A 21,998-nucleotide genomic window follows, 5' to 3' on the forward strand; every position below is an offset into this window, starting at 1 on the left:
GAAATGGAAATATAATTAGAAATTTTATACCAAAAATATAACGCTCTGAGACTTTCAGTTTGTGAAACTATACTACATAAAACATAACTGCATGAAACAAAAGCAGCAGATGGGCAGAATGAGATGCAAATTCACTCCCTGACAGCAGGTGGCGCTTATTGGAACAGCAGTGATACCACGTTTTCTTGGTTACCGGCTCACAATGCATCATTACATCTGTAAATAAAATGCATATTTTCAACCCAGCCTGAATTTTAACTCATCCAGTCTCTCACCTGTTCCCCTTGGCTTTTGGTACGATACGTTTGTCCTCCATGTCACACTTGTTGCCTAGCAGCATCCTCTCCCACATCCTCGTTAGCGTGCTTGCAACAAACATACACACTTTTGAGATGATGCATTCTCACTAAATCCTGATGTCCAGACTGATAGTTCGCTTAAAGTGGCTCCAGAGGTCACAGAAGAAACAAGTACTTGAAGAACTGAGTTTGCATCAGTCATGCCACCAAACACACAACCACATCCCTCCTGGATTCTCATGTTTATACAAGTTCTCTTGAAAATTGCTGATTGTTGGGAAATCCTGTATAACTCATCAGACTGAAAATCTAACAGTCAGCAGTTTCACTCCATGACTATGTGTCTGTAAGTTGGTGTTTTTGCAGGACTGGAACTTCAAAAGTCAGACACCAGCGGTTCTTAACTCAAAAATGTCTGTTCTATTTATAACAACAATAATAAAAAAAAAAAAAAAAAAAAACGAACCATATGATCATGCATAGTACGGCAACTAAAAATAAATGGCTTAATATTTTTTTAAAAGGGAAGAGAAAACACTTCCCATTATGTTTTCTTCATTGACGTCAAAAGATGCTTGTTCAAAGAAACTCTGTATTTAGGTAGAAATTAATGTGTCTCAAAAACCATGAAAAAAAACTATGCATAAAAAAAAACTTCATGCAATTTGGTTTCACTAGAGCAGAATGTGTTCTGGGCAGTCAATTACTGGCCAACATTTCCCTATTCAGCCCATGTCACAATCATTTTAACATGTTTACAAGGTTTTTTATATTTTTTTTTCAATAAATATTCATTTCAAGTCATGCAAATATTTTAAAATGAGAGATTTTAAATAAATTATGTCTTTTTAATATTCCACACGGTAGCCAAGGCAACATTTCAACTTTTGCTACACACAAAATAAATTAAAATGAGAACCGAATGTAATAAAAAATTGAATCTAAATCTTAACAGTATTATCAATTGATAATAAAATAACACTGCATTTTCATAGTGATATACATTTTGAAGTTTAATTTTCAGCACACCTTTGTAACTATTGTGAAATGTCAAGTGTAAAATCCGGGTCTTAGGGCAAAACTACTTTTCCAGTTTAACTGATCTACAATCACAACATTTCTGTTCAGACTTGCACAATCCTATTAAAGGGATAGGTCACCCAAAAATTTAAATTGTGTCATCATTTTCCTTGCCCTCGTGTTGTTTCCAAACTTGTATGACTTTCTTTCTTTCTGTTGAACACAAAAGGATGATATTTTGAAGAATGGTGGTAAACAAACAGTTTTTTGGTTTCCCATTGACTTCTACAGTATTTATGTTATTTATTTTTCCATATTATTTGGAAGTCAATGGGAACCAGCAATAGTTTCGTTAACACATTCTTCAAAATATCTTCTGTAACGTTCAACAAAAGAACAAACAAAGGTTTGGAAAATCTTGTTGAGTACATGGCAGAATTTTCATTTTTGCCAGGCAACTATACCCTTCCTGAATGGCTGTTGTCTGAGGGTTACAGTACGGTTTGTGTGGAGACTGACTCATCAATATTTTGAGCCATTTGCTGATGTTTTCGAAGCTCTTGGCGTTTAGGTGTATGTCATATACGAGCATGATTCCCATGCCCCTCTGTAGTAAGAGGTAGTGATGGTGTGAAAACGTTCCTGTCCCGCTGTATCCCTGCACAAACACCATCAACAACCACAATCAGACACTACAGCAGCCCAGACGCTCAGGGACCCAATGGATCCAATTTCACTTCGATTGGCAATAGCTGGTGACCACAGCTGCTGTTGCCTTCTGCTTTACTGTTGGAACATAATTGCGTTTCAATAGGCTACAAGCCAATTTCACAGAAAGTATCCAAAATGGAAAAAAAAAAAAACAAAAAAACTGTTTTGCGGGTGATAAACCATGAAATACTTGATGCCATAATTCCATGAAAATCCACCAAACCTCGTAAAACATAATTTCATTTCAAGATGATTCCAAACTGGGAAACAATGGAGCCAAATGCCACAATGTTCCATAACATGCAAATGTAATTTCATTGAAGACATTTTTCTCCCAATGAGAGTGTAACTATTGGTCGATTTTCGGTTTAATATTTGGCAGTAAACTGTGTCTTAAAAAAATAAATGTATCACTGAGACAAAGCCAAAAAAACGTCTTTTTTTATTTTCATTACTCCGGAATGGTAACACACTCCTGGCCACAAGCTAACAAATGAAACTATGAGGAACAACACTGTCATTACATGAGGTGTTACTTTCCAGGTTACCTGTCAATACCTTGTTTTATTTTCTAACTACAGCCATTTACAGGCTTTTGGCGTGTGACAAGTGGTAATTTTGTATCCTGCATATAAACGAGGGCTATATAGCATATAGAAATTATCGAAATATCACAAATGTACAAATAACAATATGCACTTTATTTTGCTTCAAAATCTTGACCACCATTCAGTGCCATTATAAAGCTTGGAAAAGCCAGGACATTTTTAAATAGAACTGTGATTGTTTTTGTCTGAAAGAAGAAAGTCATATACACCTAGGATGGCTTGAGGGGAGTAACTCATGGGGTAATGTTTGGGTTGTGCAAAGAATTTGTGGTATTTAAACCGTTTACATTGAAGTTAAAATTATATTGTCAGATTTGTGACTTATGTAATACTACAGTAAACTCCTTTTTTTTTTAAGTTATAGTGTTGTTTTTCCTTGAAAGTACACGTATATGTTATATGTTTGTTATATCATTTTCCGTTTTTAAATATATTCATTCAAATATAATTAAATTTTTATATAACTTATATTTAAACCTAAACTGATTTTACACAAAAACATGGTTATAAATCGCAAAGCACCATTTTGTATAATGCATTTTATAAATATGAACTCACGCAAACACACATCCAGCACTTACCATATCTGTAGCTTTATCTTCTTTCCTTGCAATTCAACTGTTTTGATCTTAAAATCGATTCCTAAAAAAGGCAGAACAGAAAGACAGTTGAAGACAGACACTTAAAATAAACAGCATTCACAATCAAATTTTAATTCTGTGAGTGAAACTGAATATTCAATGAGAAAAGAAAAAGTTGAATCACTGGAATTTTGTTCAGTGGTAACTGATCGGATCCACCTATGCTTTTCCATACTAGAATGAAGTCAGATCTGAATGAGAGTTTGCAGTGGATTGTCGGGGATCTACGGTCCTCCTGAGGCACTATTTAGGAGACAAGAAACCGCTACATTTCTACCATTTTTTTTTATTTTAAAAGCAACAAAATAAACCAGAGAACATGAGTTTCTGCAGAGACTCGGGCGGCTGAACGCAGGGTCACAGTGTTTGCTCATGAAGATGATGTAGGGTAGAGAGATCTCTCACTAGCAGCGTGTGTTGTTGAGACTAGCACAGCCCAACACGGACAGGACAGGCCGAATGGAAAGGTTCATCTGTGAAACTACTGAGAGTTTAATGGTCCAACGGCACAGTAAAAGCATTCAGACAGAAACGAATGCTGGAAAATGTCCTGAACTGATCGCTGGTTAGATACCGCGTTTGTCCTGCTGCACAGCTTTATTAGTGAGGTTTACAGAGAGACTTGGACTAGTAAGTGTCAGTAACAACCTAAACTGCTCAAAGCATTTAGGAACAACATAGTATGGTGTAACTAGGGGTGTAACGATACACACAAATTATGATTCAGTATGTTCCTCAATTTTGAGGCTTAGTTTGGTATGTTCGAAAATTTTCAAATTGCTTGTTTTTATATTTAACAGCAATTTATTGAACAGATTATGTCTCGGTCTATAAATGTAAAAACAATGCTGCTGCAACACACTCTTAATTCTGCTGTTGTATATTAGAAAAGAGATCTCAAGTGCTTCCATATTTAGACAAAATGTATATTTTACTCAGAATTATTGCAAACCATCTGTTATTAGTGTATGCGTCTGGTTCTTCACTTAGTGTCAGGATGATCCTTTATGCAAAACGGAAATACTAGCTTGACTTTCTAACATGTAGAGATATAGATACATAAGATGCAAGATATGCACTAAAAAAAAACGTTCAAATGCATTAAGCAGCAAACACATCTGACAGGAGGGCAAGCCACTTGTGCGTATGAGTTACTTTGAAGCCCTTAATATAAAGTACACCGCATGTATAGGACAACTTAAATCATGTAGTTTTCACACAGCAGCTTATCTCTGTCCTGCATTATTTCCCTGACATGTATGCCGAACCAAAATGTGAACACGTGTACCAAGACTGCACAAAGACTGACCAACATATTTAGCATTAATGCTGAGCAGAACTCCAACCATAAACACACACAGCTGCACTATGGGTGGGAGCCGCTTTCTGAAATGATCCACAAATGAGCAGCCAAAGACTGAGTCACTCTCACACAATACACACAGGCCACCGCAGAAACAGAACAGAGCTAGAAAGAGATACGGAGAGTATAAAACCAGAAAACTCATAAAAACAGTGCAAAAGTTAAAGTGGAGGACACACACTCATAGATTAACCCTGGAAACATGTGAAAGGATTTTTGACTGGACCCTCACCCTCACACTGCAGTCGGGTATTTTGGGCTTTGAAAGCAGAAAGTTTGAGCCAAGTTAATGCCACATATGGCTTTAAAAGGAACAATTCACAAAATATGACAACTCTGTTATCGGTTATCTTAACCGTCATGTCGTTACAAACCTGCATGACTGGAATGCTAAATAAAATATTTTGCTACTCCATTTAAAACAATAAGGGCTAAGGCTGTCTTTTTTGGGGCCAATACATTGATAATAAAAGGGCAGCCTGGATATTCTGCCCAACATCAACAGAGGAAAGGGATTCTCTGGTTTAAAGTGACACAAGGGTGAGTAAATGATTTCTGTAACGGTTTGAGAAACCTGGATTTGGCCACTAAATGTGAGGCTGGTTTAAAACTTGGGTTATACTGGTTCTGAAAACAAAGGCCATAGAAGGGTTCCTGATGGGCAGCCAATCAGACCCCTTCCCATGAGCCTCTGCAGCTGTGGGGCCCCTCAAGGGTCCAGACTGAATCACCACCCAACTGAGCCAAGATCCTGTCAATCAAACAAAAAGAGAATGCACTAGTGCCAGACAGGAAGAGAAAAGCAAGAAAATGCCCCATTAGTCTCTTTTTTTATGCGTTTAAAGGTTTATAATAGATTAAATTAAAAGTTTAATAAAGCAAATATAGTTAAGGTGCGTGTGTGAGTGTGTAAGCTTTCTCTTGGGACTGCAGGGAGTTTCCGGTGAGTATTTGAAGGCTCCGAACTATAGAAAGAAGGAGAAGGAGAGAGATAGAGAGAGATGCACTTCAAGTCAACATGAAATAAAATTCATAATCCATATTATTTCCACAAAGTGACAAGATGTCAAACAAAATGGAAGGGGGGGGCTTTATTTTATCCATCAGGAATTACATTTCATAGTCAAATGTTAAGGGCTACTAGCTTTATGAAACAAATCTCTCATTGGTCGAAACTTAAGTGGCCTTGATGACATCATCAATAATAGGGCTGGGTAAAAAAAAATAGATTTTTCGATTAATCGTTTTTTAAAATGTGGTCGATTCAAAATCGATTCTCAAAGGCCATGAATCGATTTTTTTCCATATTTATTTCCGCAGACATTAAACGTAAGATTAGCGTTAATCTAATTACAAATCTTCTCCACTAGATGTCACCCTCTTATGTGCCTTGTGCGATGTTACCAACGAACCTATCATTCATTCATTCAGTTTAAAGCAGTGGTTCCGTCACGAATTCAAATGCGGCTCACCATATGCTGAACACATTTTCTGCAATGTGCGTCAGGTCATGCTCCCGTTCGCGTCTTACAGACTGCATCTTAAAGCCTCTTATACTTTCTGCGTCCGCGAGTCCACTATGGAACGCTATGCAGGCTTGATGTAAACATCGCCATCGGAGAGTGTGTACCGAGTCTGAGCAGACAACCGCGCGGACAGGTGCGCATGGTCAGTTGTCTTCAAAAGCACAATTGCACGTGTTCGGGCAGTATGAAGAAGCCCATTGCCAATCGAACCAATCGGGCCGGGCTTGTGCGGTAAATGAGCGGTCATGTGATGTGTTTCGATTAGCGCGAGAAAGATGCGAAAATGTATGCTGAGTAGTTGAAACGGAGGCTTGCTTCTAACGATTACGTTTTGGTAGCACCAGCAACTAAAGCAAAGTCTGAGGTTTGGAAAAGTTCAATCATTTTCCTCCACAAAAACACTTAGGCCTTCCCTAATCTTGGTGAGTAAATGTTTTTCAAATAATAACTAAATATTATTTGAGTCTTAAATGCATAATGCAGACAGAGTAGGCTATATAAGCTAATGTTGGCATTATTATTTTATTATGTCAGCTGCTATGGCGAAGCAAATCCGGCAGAGCCTTTATCTTAATTAATTTCGTTATCGCCAAATACCCATCTTAATTCAGAATTTTTCTTAATTAAATTTTTTAAGAAAGACTTTATTGGTGCATTGGCCTATGTATATGCTAAATGAGCCTATACCTAGGGCTATTTATAGAGTGATGAGATGTTACGATGTTACAGAGGACTTATTTTATTTCTTTGTTCAAACTTCCTAGTGGCCTATTACGTTAGTCATGTATAAATTATGTTAAACCACGTATAAATGACTCATTCCTGACAAAAAGCAAAAGAGCTGTGTGCTGCATACATTTGAATAATGTCGGGTTGTAAATGGGTTCGGGCTTTTAAAAAGCTGTCAATCAAAATGTACGTGTCGGGCTCTGGACATGTCGGGCTTAACTTTTAAGGCCCGATTACAGCTCTAATAGAAAATCGAATCGAGAATCGAATCGATTTGAGAGCTTGTGAATCGAAATCGAATCGATCTGGAACATCTGAATCGATACCCAGCCCTAATCAATAATATAATGTTGTTTCAGTGATGTAGCATTTGTTACCTGTTTATTATAGACTGCCAAGAAAAATAAATATAGAGTACTATTTGGAACAACATGGAGAATAATAAAATTAGTCCATAAAAAATTAGCCCCACACAAGCGAACACTACCGTCTGTTTATTCTAAGCACACTTGCGTCTGCTGTTTTGAATTCTCGAGCTTGTTATAGGATGGAATCTGATTGGCTGTCAATGTTTGTATCGTTCATCAGCTGGAAAAAAAATTGATCTGAAAATGATTCCAACCATATCATTTCTCTGTGCCTTTATCGTCATAGCTGTAGTGTGGATTCTGCTATTCTTTAATCTTGAGAACAATTTTTAGAAATATATCTATCATTATTTGTAAAGTTACCGTGCTTGGTATGAACGGGCCTTAAGTAGTCAATATTGATTGTGTGTTGATTTAAAAAAAGAAATATTAAAATTGAAATAAAATGGAATATCTTGATTAGAAGATAAATTAATACAAATCCAAATTCTCACTCATCTGATCACTTAAACCACTGTTTCCATGTTGACATAGTTCACAACTTCCACCTGATCGCAACAGGAAGCCACAGGTGTGATGTGGTCACCTGACACTCCATGAGCAGTCATGTGACTCACAGCACAGAGATAAAAACACAGTTGTAAAGGTCACGGCGCACACACCCTTGTCTGTCCAGAAACCGGGTTAATATTTGTTTTAATTCCTAATCATGATCATTTCCAGGTTTTGTCATTCTGAAACATAATCAGTGACGGCAACTTTATTCAACTTTCATATGCCATCAAAGCAGATTATTTCATAGATTAAACCACTTTAAAGTGACTAATACTCAATAAACCACAGGATGTCAACATTAATTCCAGAAGCAGCACAATTTTATAACAAAAAACTTTTTCTTTGTAATAACATGCTCTGAGGAATCATTCACAATAACCTTGAAGAACCAGGGACATGCATTATGAAAAAAGGATTTTTTTTCTTTTTAGGAACATGCATCACATAAAAGTGTTCTAACATTTGTTAACAGCCCAACATGCTTATATAAACATTAACTATTAAAGGGGTCATATGACGTCGCTATAAATAACATTATTTTGTGTATTTGGTGTAATGCAATGTGCTTATTGTGGTTTAAGGTTCTGAAACTAGGGCTGGGAAAATGATTCCGCATAGATTCATAGATTTTCCAAATGCATCATGATTCTTTATTGAATCGATTCTGAGCTTAGTTTTGAACAGCTGATGTCACTGCATGCTTTAGAATCAACCGTACTCTGCTTGAAGTGAATTACAAACGTGTTCACAGTGGGCTGTTAACATTAATCTTGCATCATAAAAGCATTTAAGATGAAGTGAAATTACATGACTCAGCCGAATGCACAAGAGCTCTTTGGCATCATGTGAATTTGAGTGTGCTATTCACTAAATTGTGATTGGTCGAATCCCTCAAGTGCATGACAAAAATGTTACGTGACAAATGTTATGAGACAAAACCAATAAAACCCATTACAAACAAGGCATTTCTTGCATCCAGCGGGACATAATTACTGATTATGATGACTTGTACTGTATTTTTATGCATTGCATATCGCATTGCATAAACATAAAACCATGTCTGCATTTGTAATCAGAGAAACGAAAAAAAACAATGTCTAACAGTTACTCTATACTGCTCAAAACTTGCATTTGGATCATCAGTGTCAAATTCTTTGCATATGAAAATGTACTTACAGACTGTGTCAGAAGCGCCAGACTGTCCTTGCAAAGTTAGAATTGCCCAACTTTATAGAAACATTGTAGGCAACTCTCCCAGGAAACAGTTTTTGTCCTCTGCAAAATGCGCTGCACACATCTGAATATTTGGATTAAAGTGTTCTGGAACAGTGTTGTTAATACAACTTTACCACTGATTTCTAGGTGTGTTCTCTTTTGGAAGATCAAACAAAGTAGCTTCGCTTTGACAATGAGAAACAGTGTCTCCACGATATGGCGCCTGCGAGAATAAGAATAAAAGTTACACCTTGTTTCTTTGCGAGAACATTTGGGCAGCGTTATGCAAATCTTCACACATCATGACAGAGACATGGGGGCAGTTAAAACGAACCGTTTTAGGAAGGACAGGTTACCTCTTAACTTCTATAATGAATATCTCTTCGGATTTGAGACTTTAGTCTTAGCAACTTTACAGATCTTCTTCATGCACTAAGAGTTGTAACATTCCAAAGAAAAAGGAAAAATGTAAATCTGCATCATATGACCCCTTAATCAAAAATTATCAAGTGATGTGACATACAGTACAGACCAAGTTTGGACACACCTTCTCATTCAAAGAGTTTTCTTTATTTTCAAGACTATGAAAATTGTAGAGTCACACTGAAGGCATCAAGGGCTATTTGAGCAAGAAGGAGAGTGATGGGGTGCTGCGCCAGATGACCTGGCCTCCACAGTCACCGGACCTGAACCCAATCCAGATGGTTTAGGGGCGAGCTGGACCGCAGACAGAAGGCAAAAGGGTCAACAAGTGCTAAACATCTCTAGGGGAACTCCTTCAAGACTGTTGGAAGACCATTTCAGGTGACTACCTCTTGAAGCTCATCAAGAGAACGCCAAGAGTGTGCAAAGCAGTAATCAAAGCAAAAGGTGGCTACTTTGACGAACCTACAATATGACATATTTTCAGTTGTTTCACACTTTTTTGTCATGTATATAATTCCATATATAATTCCACATGTGTTAATTCATAGTTTTGATGCCTTCAGTGTGAATCTACAATTTTCATAGTCATGAAAATAAAGAAAACTCTTTGAATGAGAAGGTGTGTCCAAACTTTTGGTCTGTACTGTACTAGTCAGCCAAGTATGGTGACTAGGGCTGTAGCTATTAAGTATTTTAGTAATCGAGTATTCTACCAAAAATTCCATCAATTAATCGAGTAATCGGATAAAATGTGTTTTTGCTTAAAGTGCAATATTAATTATGCAAGAGAAAATAAGACTCCTGGGTCTCTTAAAATGAGCAACTATGTTTACTTTTTTAAATGCATAGAATGCAATGCATACATCAAAAATAACCATTTAATTATTACCCATTGTTTCTCTGTCTGTACTTGTACTGTGAACAATGACAATAAAGTTGACAGATGAATTAAGTGCATTTAAGTGCCATTCAATTGGGGTTTTAAATAAAGCATTTTCTGAGATGCACATTAAAAACATAAAACATTAATTTAATTTATCTTTTAATTATTGAAAATTAAGCAAACTTAACTTTTTGGTAAACAAAGGGGATTTACTATTAAAAATAAAACATGGAATAAATATTGTGTGATTAAACCTTAAAAAAAATAATGTTTGATTTTTTTTGTAGTAGTAGTAGGCTATGTACATTCTGCTGAACAATAGTAATACATCTCTGGCAAATACTTGACTTTAATCTAAACCGGACTTTTATTTTGATGGGTTGACGTACCTTTACAGTTCTGTGTATCATGTGACGCTAGATTTACTCAAATCAAACGTTCAAATGCTCATGAAGTGTCTGTCAGAGCAGTTCTGGAGATGTTGTTAATGTATTCACGTCCTTTTTTTATTGTGACAGCAGACGCTGAAATCAACGCGAGCATCATGTGCACTTCAGTGTGTGTAAATAAACAAAGAATGGAGCTGCAAATTCATTAAGAGAGACACGCAGAACAGAACGTTTTTATGACTGGATTCCGCGATTCCCTCCACGTTTTCTGCATCGCGGAAATCATAGGGCCCTAGTTGTGGTATGCCAGCACTATCTTGTAATGGACACACGCCACGACGGTCTCTTTATGTTTGCCCGCGCCCTCAAATCAAAACACTGCTGACTGCTTGCAGTATGTGATTTCGGATGCAGTGCTTGTGTCTCCTTCCACTTTGTGGGTGACGTAAACGCATTGTGTCACATTAAAAAATAATAAATTAAAAGATGCTTCGAGGCAGAGGAATTTGCCTCTTTCATTTTTTGTAATCAAATTACTCGAGGAATCGTTTCAGCCCTAATGGTGACCCATACTCAGAATTCGTGCTCTACATTTAACCCATCCAAAGTGCACACACACAGCAATGAACACACACTCACCTTGAACACACACCCTGAGCAGTGGGCAGCCATTTATGCTGCGGCACCCGGAGAGCAGTTGGGGGTTCGATGCCTTGCTCAAGGGCACCTCAGTCGTGGTATTGCAGGCCCAAGACTCGAGCCCACAACCCTAGGGTTAGGAGTCAAACTCTCTAACCACTGGACCACGACTTTCCACTTTCCATCAAAAACCTAACAAACAATATACATAAATAGAATATAAAGAAAATAACCTAAAACTAGGGCTGTGTATTGCCAAGAATCTGACGATATGATACGTATCATGATACTGGGGTTGCGATACGATATGTTGTGATACACTTCGATACTGTAAGCAAGGTGATATATTGGGATACTTCTTATTTTAGGAATAGTATATATATATATATATATATATATATATATATAGTAAGGAAAGCTGTCATTAAGAACACGCCACCATATGCAAACCTTAGCAATAAATAAATCAATAAAAAATTTTAACCGGAACAAAGTGGGATCTGTATTTGCAATAATCAGTTCCTGTAACATTCAATGTTACTGAACCACTTTTTGTGCCGTACGGGTAAAGGGGGAAAATTAAAGTGCTAGCAGGATCCTTTAGTTAAATTTATAATATGTATAAAATGTATTTTATAAAAAGACCATATTTATTTTTTAGACCCTACTTTAAAGGTTCACAGTTTAAGTTTTCAATTGTAATATACAATGTAATAACATTTTGATCTAAACAAAATAATCACATCTGCTTAATATCAATAAAAAATTAAGTGCTAACATGATTCTTAAAGAAATCAAAACAATCGTAAAACAATAAAATAAATACAGATGTTGAACCTTTCCATTTGGATTTCACAGGTTTTTCAAAAGCCCAAAAATTTTCTCGCAAAATCTGTGACGCGAGCACCGCAACAACTGCACAAAACGCCCCAAAAATGAGAGAAAACTGCATCTGCTATCTAGTGGTCAGGAAATAAACTCAAAACGAAACAACTGCCATGAATATTGTATGATTTTTTTAAATATCAATATTTTGTAGGGATGCACCGATCATGATTTTTCATGGCCGATTCCGATACCGATTTTTTACAAACAAACTGGCCGATTCCGATTTCCAATTTTTTTATTAATTTTTTCATCTTTAAGCAACAAACAAGAAAGAAGGAAAGTGTTCATAAACAAGATGTTTATTTGGTATTTAATAGGCCAAACTGGCTTTGTGAATGTGAATCATTACCATAATTTTTTTTAATTGGATGAATGAAACACTTTTTCTCAGTGTGCTACAGCAGGTGATTTTTAAATCAAATTAAGTCAATGTAATTTTAAGGTAAAATAAAAATAATCAACTGTCGTTTACTTCTGGCTTTTCAAACGTGTATGCAAGTTCCACTTTACAAAAAAAAAAAAGTTTTGTCACAGTTTAGTCCGTTTCGTTTCTCATCCAACACATGAGAAGTTGATCTGAGCATCTCTTCACGGTCTACTCGTGTTCAGGGCTCGGACCGGTAACGGTAAGCTCGCACAGCTTTAGTGCGTGCAGAAAAAGGGACTCTTATTTGTGCGCCAGTACACCAACTGCTGATCGCTTCCTGCTATCTGTGCCTCAGACATGTAGCTCTGCATTTCCAGTACTGATCGGCTGCCCGTGTCCTGCGCACAGATTTCGAAATACTTCCACACAAATGACATAGCGAATGATTACAATGTAGACTGTGCACGCGGCCGCACTTCCGGAAAAATCAGCCTAAAGAAGACCAAAAACCGGCCGATTGCGTATTTTAAGCAAAAATCGGCCGGTTCCGACTTATGGCCGGTCAACCGGTGCATCCCTAATATTTTGTTTTTGAGTATCGATACAGTATCGCCAAACTAAATATTGCGATACACATGTGTATCGATATTTTCTTACGCCCCTACCTAAAACATTTAATAATAATAATGAAAATACAGAACAGTTAATGCAAAATAATAATATTACCTAATAATTTTTATTTAATGTGAACTTGAATACACCAACAACCAAAGATCTTCAAACGTTGGACATTTCTTCTTTTAAATCGAACAAAAGGTCAACGAAAGAGCATTTAGGATCAGTTCCTTAAGATAAAGGGACAGGGCCGGCTGTGTCTAAATTTGCCCCATGAACCGGCCTAGCACTGAGATCTCCAGTTACCCCTAGAGAAATGTCCCTGCCGTACGTAAACCGAGTTCAAGAGCAGATCTGTTAAATGACATCTACCCTTGCTGTTCTCAGTGAATATGTTCATGCGTTTCCTGAGATCTAACAGGTACAGCATACTTCTCATTTTAACTCACTGAATTTACCTTCCGGGCATCTGAACACAAAGAAAAAGTAAAGACAGGAAGTACATATATTGCAACAATGGCGTCCAAACATCTGTCTCAATCCGAACCAGCTAGCGGTCTTTCTTCCATTTACATGCACACTGATGTTTGTCAGGTTACAAATGATGATAGGGTCAAATGAACTAAAGGAAAAGACTATCAACTTTATATTCAGATTGATGTCTTTCGATTTAAACATGGTCTATTTAGGAAGCTCATCTCCTTACAAAAAGTACCATGGTATTACTATGGATTCTAGACACCAAATACTCAAAAAGTACCGTGGAAAAACCCTGGTATAATAATATAGCGCTTACTCAGTACACTGGCAGCTCCAAAGTAACACACGTTTTTTTTTTTATAGAAGGGTGGAGAAATTGTTTGCCACTCTTACACCTGGCCATAACCCAAAATATACACATATACGCAGACAATGAAAATCCCATTTCAAATGTGCCTTTCCCATGATGATATCATACAGAAAGCACCCACGAGGTAGTGTAATAACAGATTTAGTATAGAGAACACAGTTAGGCAAGGACTCTGTTGGCATGAGCCGACTCGCGCATGCGCAGTGGCGCACCCAATGACGCCACAGTAATGAATTGTTTATGGTTTAAAAAAAATAACTCGCTGCTTAAAACCACTAGTAATACAGTAAAAATGTGTTGCTCCAGTCTGTTAACCGGTTTCACCCTTAGAGTGATGAATTTTGGGGTTACTGGATGTAACAGGCCACTTGAACATTAAACGTTTATCTTAACTTAAACCATAAACAAAGCATCGATCATCTCATCTGGATGAAGTAACGTTAGTAATACCATATTAAACGCTGACAAAGTCATTAGTTTGACTCATCTGGCATCAAAATATTATTAGTCTGCCAACCCACATGTTAACGCAAAACTTTAGTCGAATAACCTCAATAAAACTGATCCAAATATAAAGATGAACAGAACGGCAACAAAGTATTAGACGACCAAATCAACCTTCGGAACTCTGGAATATGATTCCGAATGAACCAATTTCAGTTGATTCACTCAGCTGATATGAATCAGTTAGCCGGTTAGCATGCTAAAACCCAGAATCAAGGCCTAGTCAGCACATCCTCACATATTTAACAGCATTTCTCATTTAAAACAATGAATAAAACCCTGGGAGCGGGTAGGTTCGAGTGTGATACTGACCTATAGTGGAGATGAAGGTGGTGTTGAAGGCGTCGTCTGAAAATCTGAACAGCACGCAGGTCTTTCCCACCCCAGAATCACCAATCAAGAGCAGCTTAAAGAGCAGATCATAGGTCTTCTTCGCCATCTGAGCTCTTATAAACACACGGATGAGAAACCGATAGATGCTGAGAGTGTGTTAAAGGGAAAGTGTGTGTGTGTGTGTGTGTTATCCGAAAACACACACCGGACAGTCTCCTTCTTCGCAGCTGTTTTGATTTGCTCTGTAGGTTAAGACTCTTTTTTTAACCCCGAAGGCGATATTTAAGATGTATGTTTCCTCTGAAAAGTCTGCTGTTTTTAATGTCTCTGTCTTTCTTTTCTCTCACACTGTCGGGACAAAATGGCTCCTCCGCCCGACTCTCTGTCTTCAAACTATCGTTACACCAGCGATCTGATTCAAATGAAAGATATTCCGCTTCATACCAGCGACGCTGAACCACACAGATCTCGCTTGACGACTGGATTCCGAACCGACAGTATGTACCAGGTCCGTTTGAGGAGTTTAGAAGAGGACTGACACAGAGACGACCGAACAACCGCCGTCGCCTTCGAATGGAGCCACCACGGCGACACCCTAGATTTCAGAGCCACGCCTCTCTTCCCGCCCCCACGTCAGCTTCTGGCTTTGCGATTGGCCGAAATGGCCGTTTATCAAACCTATCTCGGACGCTGATTGGATAGAGCGCTAGCTGTCCGGAGACATGAGGGAATCATTGACGTAGCTTATCGGGGAGGGTGAATACAGCTTGGCGCAGCCCAGAATCTGGCCCGAAACGACACTTCGTGGCCCTACAGTTGGTTTCCGTCAGCCCGGAGCAGCGCTGCTGGGTGTGATTGGGTCACTGTGATGAATCCAGATGTTAAGTCGAACCCGATGATGTCAGTTCGGGCGTGGTACTTTAAGAATATTTCAACATCCTCCTGAGAAAAAAAAAGTTGTGAATATTTGTTGCTTTGTTATGTCATAACATTTGTTGGAGAATAAGAAACACATGGAGAAAAAACACTTTCTTGAAAAAAAAAAATATATTTTTACTATTATTTTATTATATGTAGAGGACGCCAGGACTAAAAAGTTATAACTAAAATTAAATTAAAAAAATTATTCACAAATGAGTTTTTAGGTTTCGTTATATTTTCAGCAAAACTTTTTACAAAGATTCTCTACTATGTTATAAAATATATAACATAATTATTTGATATACTAGCCTACTGTACTTGGAATATGTGTGAAGATTTGTATTCTCAGTTTATATGTATCTATACATTGCATCCAATTTGCACATTAATGTATTCTTTGGGGGGGTAAACATAATGAAAAAAGAAGTGTTATAACGGGAGTAATAACTTGGCAACATTTTCATAAGAATATGACATATTTCATATGAATAATGATCTATCATTTCTTTGTTGTGTTTTCTCAAAATACTTGATTTACATGATGTTTGTTCTGGTGTAATCTACAGAAGACGTATGAAAACTATGCCCTGTTTTGTAACAAAAATATATCATATATTCTGATTTAAAACAACATTAAAAACATTTCTGAGATGTTTGTTTATGACAATTTGCCAGATTTAAATGCTAATTACAAAACATGATAACATTTCCCTAAGAGTACTACAATTAGATCTTTCTGTGAACATCAGTCATATTTAGAGAACAAGGAGAGGGTATGTTTATGATCAAACCTGCAAACATTTGACATCAATAATCCCTGAATGTGCTATAGGACATACAGATTTATATGTATGGTCTCAGAGAAATCCACTAAAATATAATGTCCTCGACAAAAGATTATGCCTTTATGAATGTAATCCTGCTGAAACATGGAACTGTTGTACATTTAACAGTCATGGTATATGTCCAAACGATCATACACTTACAAAAACATGATGTTACCATGTCCTTTGCTTATAACACACTTTTCTAGGTGAAGCCTACTGTACACTCTTAGAAAAAATGGTTCAGTGGGGTTCTATGTAGAACCATAGGGTTCTTTACTCAACTCCAAAGAACCTTTTCTGCTAAGAAAGAACCCTTTTGGCACAAAGGTTATTTAGGCTATTATTGAATCATATATTACATTATATATACAACATTTTCTATTTGTAATTAAATTATTATTTGTAGTAACTGATTTTTGGTGAAAAACTTAAATGGCACTCTTCGTGTGATATTGATATTGACATAAAATGATACAAATATATACATTTTCTAACCCCCATATCTTAAATTTTGTGATCATTCACATGCATTCATAGATGCATTTGAATACACCGAATAATGCAGTGAAAGAACGCACTCAAAATGCACAAGCGCCACACGCACTAGTATGACTTCATCATGTAACTTTACATTAGCCTAGATGGATGCACTTTTTAGGCATTTGTTTAGTTTGTTTAGTTTTTTAATACATTTGATACTGTGAAAAGGCACATAATTAAAACAAAAAATACGAGTTCACATATCACACCTAAATACGCGTGGAAAACGTAATTAGAACTGACTCAAATGATTCGCGAACCAGCTTCGAACTCCCGAAATGACTCAAATGAATCACGCTCCGAACTCCCAAACTGACTCAAATGATTCGCGAACCCGCTTCGAACTCCCAAACTGACTCAAATAATTCGAGAACCCGGTCCGAACTCTCGAACTGATTCAAATGATCCGCGAAGCAGCTCCGAACTCCCCAGGACCGTCGCCAGAACAAACCAAATGGGGGGGCATTTAATTTTCATAGGGGGGCACACTTTTTTACATGATCTGAGACGGACCATAACATAAACCCATATTAGGCTATAACTAAAATAGACCACAATAGTCTTGTTTTGTTCAATTATTCAAATAAAATACGTCACCGTTTGATCTCAACGTCTCTGTTTATTGTCTCTTAACATTTCCAAAACCGCCAAAAATTTATTCTGAGATGGCATGCAACGCGCAGCTCAGCTGCGCAAAGGAATTGCGTATAAACAATACAATACTGTATGCTTAACTAAATGAATTACATGATTTATATATACATATACTTACACACAAACTGCATATTGTAATTTGAATTAATAAAACTACTAACACAAAAATAACATATTGAAAGGTCTGCTATATATTAATAATTAATGGGGTAGGTATTTGCAAGGTTTGGGTGCTGTTTTGGGATGTTTCAACAGTCATTTATGAATATAATTATATTTAAAATTATGTTCTGTGTAATAATGTGTTGAATAATGAATCGTCTGAATCATTTCTGAAGGTAATGTGTTATGCATTTCTAGTGTTACCGTTGTAGTGATTACTGTTCCTGTGAGCCAAGTTCTGCTGAAACAACGTTAGTAATGCAATAATGTAAATCAATGACATTCAACATTAAACGTCTAACTGCGCGTTTACACCGGCGGCGTCGGGAGCGTCAAAAATCGCTCTTGTCGCTCTTCTCACGACACTGCAGAAAGATTCTTGAACGCTCTGACGTTGACAGACTGCTTTATTTGTGTTGAAAGTGGCCGTAAAGCGAACAGACTTGTTGCTCTTATGCAGACTAACCACAAGGAGGTTAACGTTATTAATTAATCTCATTAAATGTTTTTGTGGACGAAATATTAAGATCCTTTACTTAAAATGAACGATCTCAGACACCTTGGTCCACGTATCACTTTTAATTATTTTTTTATGTCCCTGTACGCAAACAGGGACACATCATAGATTACTGCAAACGCGAAACAGCAATAATCAACCTGCCCTCTAGTTTGCTTGGGAACTAATTTGATCGGAGCTGCGTCCTCTGGAATCCTCTCAAGCGGAAGACGTCTACGTTCCGATTGGTTGCTGCCCAACCGCGTCATAGCTCATTACCATAAAGTTGCCTTGATTTCAACTCTGCTCGACGCTCTCAAAGGCCAAGTCGCGCCGCGCCGCTCCTCGACGCCGGCTCACATTGAAAATGAATGACTTCCGGCCACTTTGACGCTCTCGACGCCGGCGGTGTGAATGCACAGTAATGCAAGTTTGGTTAATTGTTCTGTGCGTTACGTTTAGGGGGGCACAAAAAGTCATTTGGGGGGGCACTGCCCCCTGATGCCCCCCTTGACGACGGGCCTGGAACTCCCGAACTGACTCAAATGATTCGCGAACCGCTACGAACTCTCGAACTGACTCAAATGATTTGCGATCCCGCTCCGAACTCCCAAACTGACTCAAATGATTCGCGATCCACAAACTGACTCAAATGATTCGCGATCCCGCTCCGAACTCCCAAACTGACTCAAATGATTTGCGATCCCCAAACTGACTCAAATTATTCGCGAACCTGCTCCGAACAGACGAAAAATAAATTTGCGATCCCGCTCCGAGCTGCCGAACAGACTCAAATGATTCGCGAACCCGCTCCAAACTACCGAACCCATTAGCAATTCATGTTTCTACAGCGGATTTACACTAAAACACGAAAGAGCCTGAACCGTGACAGTGTCACAAGTTGCCTTACATCGGTAAGTTTTGTTGTGCTTGTTTCAAACTGTTAAACTTTGTGTTTTCTGATCCTAAGCTTAGTTTTTAACTGCAGATAGTACTCTAAGATAGTTTTTGACCGCACACTCAAATGGTAATGAAGAACAGCCCTGCAGAACAGAACAGCCATACAATCCAGCAGTATGAGACGGCCAAATCAAGTTTTTTATTATTCTTGACATCCATGAATAAAAGTCATGTGGGTTTGGAACAGGTAGATGGTGACAGAATTTGTTTTTTGGTGGGGGGTGAATGAATGCTTTAATTCTACTGATAATTGATTTTCAGTTATTTGTGCTATGTTACTTCTATGATGGAGGCAATGGAGTGCCTCTTTGCTACTTATTTCATATTCAGTGTGGAATACCCCAAGCAAATCACTCACATGATGAGTTTTGTTGGGCAATACCTGTTTAAACTCTCCAGAATCTGTATATTTGCATTATTTATTAGTGAGAGATTAATGTATTTTGTAATAGACTTATTTTGTAATATGTAGATAGGTGAAACTATTGTCATTATGATATTTTTTAAATGGTTGGTGTTTTAAGGTTGATTTGTACATTTAAAGCCTTGAATATTTGAAATTACAGTAGCATTCTTTCAGTAATAGTATTTATATTAACAAAAATAATTACTATTACTGAAAGAATGCTACTGTAATTTCAAATATTCACGGCTTTAAATGTACAAATCAACCTTAAAACACCAACCATTTAAAAAAATCTCATAAATAATGAAAATAGTTTCACCTACATCTACATAATACAAAATAAGTCCATTGTAAGTCACTGGACAACATTTTCCCTAATACAGCTGTAAACATGCAGAAACCTGCAGTGACTCAGACAAGCATCAGAGCTGCTGGAGGTTGTATTCCTTTACTTCTGTCTGTCAGTGAGTCACTTCAGGAGCTCCATTTCTACATATCTTTTGACTGGGTTTTAAGCCATCTGACAAATTAGTTAAAACACACACACACAGTCAGCAGAGGCGTAGCTGAGGGTTGTAAGTGAATCTGCTGCTATGTGACTCACAGTGGAGTTAAACATCTGGTTCTGTTAAATCCACCGGATGTCATTCAGAGATTGAGTCACAGCATGCAAATGGTCAACCATTTAACGTATCTTTGACAAAATGTATTCATTTTATTAAACTGCCATTTACAGTATATTTAATCATGCAGATCATTTTATAATATAAATATTATCCACCATGTTTAACTTGAATGTGCGAGACTTCCGGTGTCATTTGCCTCCTGTTATTTTCCCTGTCATAAACAGTCCATTAAACTGCTTGATATTGCAAACTGCTATTTGTTATCATATAATTTAGACGTATTATTGTCATAAGCACACCGATTTGTAGCGCAAAATAGTTTTACTGTTTACTGCACTTCTAGCTATTTATCTGTAGCCCAGCGGTTATTTTTTATGTAATATATTTATAATAGCTGTATAATATTTGCAGATAATTTTTCTATTAAATATTTTTATAAGCAAATATTTATATCAGCACTTTTCACAATGCATATTTTTCCATATTGTTTTGTAAAAAGGGGTGTCTTATAAACACTGGAGTTACACAGCATTATTTATATTGATTGAATACATATAGGCCCACAGTGTTATTGCTTAACGTTTCAAGGCTATTTTTATTTTATTTTTACTCTTACTGCTAAGTGTATCATCTTGAAAGGAAGCATCTGTAGCCAACAGCTGCATTAAAGACCTCACTATCAGCTAATTGTTCATTTCAGGGTGGATTGATTTCATCCATGATGTTTCACTAAGTGCTTTGGCTCACTCTGATAGACCTCCTTCCCTTTTTTGAAACCCAAGAGTTAGTCTGGTCATATCCTAGTGTCATCTGCACTGGTTGTCTAAGCATCCTCTGTATGGGTCCTGAAAAGGAATTATATATAGCCAGGGATGAGATTAATAATTTACCACAGCACAAATTAATTTGAAAAAAGATGTAATTTAAATGTAGAGGCAGAAAATAAAACTGTGTATATTACAAATCCACTAGATGGTGCCATTGATGTACAATTAACCAACCCTAAGCACAATAATAAATCTAATTTACAACTGTAGTAAAAAATGCAGCAGGACTATTACACTAAATTTTAGTAGTGGTCTTTAATATTTGGCTATATCTTGGGCCTTCACCTTTTTCATTAATGTTTGCACATTTTAGCTTTAAGTAGGGTGTTAGCTTATAAAATTAACAATAAAACAAATATTTTAAAATACTATATTAAATTGTTACAAAATATTATGTTTTGAATGTTTTATTTTATATTATTATTATTGCATTATTATTATTTTTTTGCATCTTTTTTTTAGCCTATCTGTATTTCAATAATTAGCATTTTATCAAACACTGATCTGATCCATATTTAATACAGTTGAATCAGCTTTAACAATTTAACTCTAAATCCAGTGCTTTAAGTGGGCTGGTATGCACCGGTACTCAGTACCGGCACTTCCAAATATAGTTCTTGAGCATACCTCCACCTCTCCGTGCACCCAGA

At 37.0% G+C, this 21,998-nt stretch overlaps 1 pseudogene; it reads right to left on the reverse strand.

Moving 5' to 3' along the window:
- Positions 1 to 275: 275 nt before the first annotated feature.
- On the reverse strand, positions 276 to 15,530 carry LOC113075543 (ras-related protein Rab-10-like; annotated as a pseudogene).
- Between the last annotated feature and the right edge of the window lie 6,468 nt (positions 15,531 to 21,998).

The sequence above is a fragment of the Carassius auratus genome, unplaced genomic scaffold (genome assembly GCF_003368295.1).
Source record: "Carassius auratus strain Wakin unplaced genomic scaffold, ASM336829v1 scaf_tig00017156, whole genome shotgun sequence".
Lineage (NCBI taxonomy): Eukaryota > Metazoa > Chordata > Actinopteri > Cypriniformes > Cyprinidae > Carassius > Carassius auratus.